The 5,103-nt window shown below is 45.0% G+C and overlaps 1 non-coding gene and 1 pseudogene across 1 annotated transcript; both read right to left on the bottom strand.

Moving 5' to 3' along the window:
- Positions 1 to 8: 8 nt before the first annotated feature.
- On the bottom strand, positions 9 to 1,326 carry LOC120268449 (annotated as a pseudogene).
- Positions 1,327 to 4,737: 3,411 nt separating this feature from the next.
- LOC120269568 lies at positions 4,738 to 4,844 on the bottom strand. Its single transcript, XR_005539217.1, has one exon. It is a non-coding gene; the product is annotated as a small nucleolar RNA R71 (small nucleolar RNA).
- Positions 4,845 to 5,103: the final 259 nt, after the last annotated feature.

Below are 5,103 nucleotides of genomic sequence, written 5' to 3'. Positions count from 1 at the left end.
ATGGTTGTTGATTCTGCAGAGCCTACCCAAAGGTTCAGGCCGGATTGTAGAAAGTGGGTGATACATTTTTTGTATTTCTAAGAGAAGCTCTACGGCACCCACGATTCCCAGTAGTAAGTCGTCGATATATCGCAATTAACAAATCCGTATTAATAAGTCATGGGTTTTTAAGGGGGCCAGCTTACGGGCCAGGCGTCTCTCTAACCTGATAACTAGTATCACCTCCCTACCCAGCTCTATCTGCGGGCTCCTTCTTTTGCAATATTTAATAAGGTTTCTCATGGCCAATTTCTTATTAAAGCCTTCTCTACCATAGAATTCGGTCTTCGGGTCAACCCGTGGCTTGTATGAGCAAGGCGGTGCAAAGGAGGCTCGAGGGCTTGTTAAGGAAAGCGGCAAGGGCAGCTGAAGGGGAAAACCAAAGGCCTTTTTGGTCCCCTTCACGGTGGTGCTTGTGGGGGGGGTGTGCCACGACGAAACAAGGGAATGAAAGGTCGCTTTGCATTGGATGCTCTTTACCCTCCCGCACAATGATGGTTCAGTTGTCTTGGGGAGCGTTGAAGCTTGCTTCTTCGCCAGAGTTTTCTTGGTCATCAATACGACGACCTGTCCTTAATAGAACCGATCTGATTCTCAGAACAAGAGGAAATTCGTGCTTCTATCGGATGCTCCCTATCTCCTGATCGAGCTTGTGTAGGTAGATGTTGCCTGGTAGGGCCGATAGTAGTACACTGTGTTGGATAGAGTAAGGGCCCCTCTCACCTCTTCCGAGTTGTTCGGCGGAAAACAGTTTCTTAGTGGAGTAAAAGAACTTGGGATCGTCAATCTCTTCCTTAAAGATTGGGATGAATCGATATCGGTCGATTGTGTGAAAACACTTTCGGATGTCGAATTCCAAAAACCAGCGAGAGGTTTCCCACTCTTCTTTGATCCATCTTAGGGCCGAGTGGCAGCCTCTACCCTTCTGATCACTTCTTTCATGATCTTATCTATGGTAGAACTACTGTGAGCGGTCTAAACTTTGATCCTTCTTTCTTTATTTTTAAAAAGGGAGCAAAGCCCGTTATTTCCTCCCTCTATTGAGAGATCAGGGTCCCTCCTGTCGGCCTGAACGAAACGCTTTTTCAGGAATTAGTCCCATTACCCTCGGGCACGGCGCCAACAAAGAGGATGCGGGTCTTTCTCCCAGAATTCCGAAGAGCTGAGATCTCGTAAAGGAAAAATTAGCTAACTCAGTAGGTTTGGCTCTGCGTGAATCAGTTCAGTGAAGTAAAGGAGCCTTAAGTTAAGTAAGGCTTTTCCAAGCCTTACCGATAGGCGGCTCATGGCTCGCTCAGTTCGCTCGCGGAGTTCTTTAGATCAGTAGATCTATCTATAGATCCGGATAGAGTCTCGCTCATAAAGGAAGAATAGCGCGCTAGCGCGGCTTGCTTCGCTTTTTGATGCTCCGCTCGGAGCTGTCAAAGCCTGCTTCAAAACGTAAGGACATGTGTTAGCACTACAGCATTGATGCCTTTGTTTGCTAGTTTCAAACTCTCACTGATCCCAGAGATCAGCCTTCATTTTCTTTTCATCTCAGGAAGGCTTTCTCGGGGGGAAAGCTGGTTGGGGAACTGCAAAATGACCTAAAAGAAGAGACTAACTCTGATCTTTCAAAGGACTATCTCATCTGGTTGATAGTTGAAGGTACGTGCCCTAGATATGAAAAAGGGGTTTGAGCCAGAAGAAGATGAGGATCTATCACTAGATGAGGAAATGGAAACAACTAAGTATTAGTTAAGTTGCGGAAATGGTAACAGCAGCTTAAGCCATTAATGGGCAAGGGTGGAATAAGCAAAAGGAATAGGATGGGGTATTCATTGTTAAAAGCACCGATACTAAGAAATTTTGAAGACTAGGCTTTTCATTAAAGTCGAAGGAGACAAACAGAGGTTCTCTTGCCGGTGGAAGAAATTTCATCGTCGTAAAGGAAGGTCTTGGTCAATCAACTCACAGCTATTGATCAGTGGAGGGGGGGAACAATCTGACAAGCGAGATCGTAACAGGTGAATAATAAACCATACCGATAGATTGATAGTTTTCTGTTGGTACGGCGTGTGGTCACAGGAATGATCGACGGTCGTAGCATGACTCAAGAGTACCTTCTGATTACAGCATATAGAGGTATTCAAATTGAGCTAGAGCAAGTGATAAGTGCTTGTGCGATATGAATGCGAAGCGTTCATTCCTTATGTTGAGCATTACTTTTCTCAGGTTTTTACATTAATATGTGTATTTTTATGTTACTTTTACACAGGTAGGCCTGTGAGGCCGAGTATGAAGGAAATAGGCCAATGTGGATCATAATGCACTTATTTGGGAGGAGGTCTTGCTAAAGTTCAAACGCGAAGACATAGGATAGGTGTGAGATGCTAGAGTGTGTGCCAACCTCCTCGCATTCGAGTGAGCACATCCATTTGGATGGGCACAAAGCCAGTCACACTCGAGCATTCTGACCTATGCATATAAGAACAAGAGCTCCACCAACATGTATATCATTTAAGAAGCAAGTGATTCAAGATGTGAACGTGTGCCCGTTTGCGTTACCCCGATGAAAGTATGGAATTGGGAAGTTATTCATGTCGAACTGTAGCAGATCACTGCAGCAACAATGTAGCAATTACTGTAGCAGCACTGTTCACAGCCGGCCGAGAAATCAGAGAAACAGAGAATCCACACGGGCATGTGGAAATTACCCACGCCCGTATGGAAATTCCGCACGGGGGCGTGGAGCATCCACGCCCGTGTAGTCGCCCGATTCCAGCCCTATTTAAAGCCGATTCAGCCACGATTTTTGTATTCTTTTCTCCATCTTTTCCCCAACTTGAGAGAGGGCTTCGGCTAGGGTTTTGAGGGGTATTGGCCAAGGTTTTGGAGAGGTTCTACGGCTCCGACATCATCATTCCTGAAGAAGAAGGTTGGTAGGGGAGCTTCCGTCGAGGCGTATCCTATACCGGACGAGGGAATCCTTGGACGACGAGTAGAGGACTCTCCGCAAGCCCATCGACACGACCATCGAGGTGGTTTCTTTATGGATTCGTTGCTTTTACTTTCAATTTCTTTGATTGTACTTAGCTCCATGGAGAGCTAAACGCCTAGTGGGTACTTGGGTGGTTGTGAACCCTAGGATGTATTCATTTCTTTGAACTTCTTTATTATGCTTTCAATAAATTAATATTTATTGTGAGTTCCAACCTTGAATGCTTGATTGTATGAACATTTCCCCTAGAGTGACACTAGGGTTGAGAGTTCTTGTTGGTACTCTTGTGAGTGAGTGACGCACCACGAGCGTTAGACAAAGTTTGGTTGGAGAGGGTTGAGAGGGTGAGTCGAGAGGTACAGAAGCGTCCCCTTTCCCCTCCGACGTGATAGATTCTACCTCTATTCCTTGAGTTCTTTGTGGCCATAATAGAGTGAATGCTCTAAGGGATGAACCTCCGCTGGGGCCTAGTTTCGTGTGCAAAGGAGTGAAGCGTTGAGGGGATCTTAGTATCTAGGGCTTAATTGTGGCTAGGGACCTTCCGCCTGGACCAAAGGGTTAGGTCTATAATTAGGAAGCGATTTATCACTTGGAATCCCTAGAGCACATTGTAACTTTATTCGAGTGCGAGGTTGAGAGGTTATTTAATCTCTCCTCCGGGACATGAATAGAGTTAGGCATAGTTGACCTTAGATTTGGGACTATGTATGCAAGGATTTCCACGACTCACCATTGCATTGATTAGGAAGCATAATAGAGAGTTCTTCCACTTGAAGCATTTTTCCTAGGTGAAGCATCATCCGAGTACCCCATCTTTATCGATTGCCTTACCTCATCCTTACTTTTTCTCTCTTACTTGTTGCTTTTAATTGTTGAGAATTGAATCATTATCACACTTATCATTGTTCATACTCCACATAGCTAAGAATCAAATTAAGTGTCTTTACTCCCTACTCCCTGTGGATTAGACCCCGCTCACCCGGGATTATTACTTCGACAAACCCGTGCACTTGCGGGATATACGCAAGGGGACCTTGTCAAGTTTTTGGGGCCGTTGCCAGGGAGCTAGGCATTTAGAGATACTTTGCACTTTGTTTTCTTAGCTATTTCACCACACATTCTAATTCATATCTTCTTATTCTATCATCGTTCAGATTTTCTTTTTCTTTATTTTTGGTGCAGCTCCAGGTTATGACCCGAGGGAATCCATCAATATTGATTGAAGGAGACCCTGAACTTGAACATACACTTAGAAGAAAAGGGAAAGAACCTGTGCAAGAACAGAGATAATCCAAAGTGATTTGGAAGTAGAAGGATCCGAAAACATGGCGGGAACAAAATGAGCAACAACGAACATTATCCAATTATACGGACCTTTCGAGTGTTAGGGGACACAATCGAGTATTGTGCGTCCCCCAATTACAGCTCAAAACTTCGAGCTAAAGCCGGCATTCATCCATATGCTGCAGCAGTCCGCACAATTCAACGGTTTAGACGATGAGGATCCAAACAGTCACATAGAGAGCTTCCTCGATGTGTGCGACATGCTTAAGATAAATGGTGTGACGGATGATGCCATCAAGTTGAGAGCCTTCCCATTTTTCTTAAAGGGGAAAGCAAAGCAGTGGCTACACTCATTACCTAGAACATCAATCACTACATGGGAGGAGATGGTAGAAGCTTTTCTAGCCCGTTATTTCCCTACCGGAAAATTAGCAAAGCTTAGGAATGAGATCTCATCCTTTGTGCAGTTGGAATTAGAGTCTCTATTTGAGAAATGGGAAAGGTTCAAGGAACTCCTGTGCAAGTGTCCACAACACGGATTCCCGGAGTGGATGATTGTTCAAACCTTCTATAATGGTTTGAACCAGAGTACAAGGCAACTCTTGGATGCTGGGGGCGAGGGAGGTACCTTAGGCGGCAAGACCCCCGATGAGGTCTGGGTCAATTGATTGAGGAAATGGGGTTAAATAGCTACCAGTGGAACGCTAGGGAGAAGAAAAAAAGGTGGCGGTCTCCATGAAATTGATGCAAGTAACTTCATTGGCGGCCCAAGTGGAGAGTTTGAGTAAGAAGCTAGATCT

Source organism: Dioscorea cayenensis, chromosome 9, assembly GCF_009730915.1.
Source record: "Dioscorea cayenensis subsp. rotundata cultivar TDr96_F1 chromosome 9, TDr96_F1_v2_PseudoChromosome.rev07_lg8_w22 25.fasta, whole genome shotgun sequence".
NCBI classification, from domain to species: domain Eukaryota; kingdom Viridiplantae; phylum Streptophyta; class Magnoliopsida; order Dioscoreales; family Dioscoreaceae; genus Dioscorea; species Dioscorea cayenensis.
The sequence above is the reverse complement of the archived record's forward strand: the minus strand, read 5'-3'. Positions and strand labels throughout refer to the sequence as shown.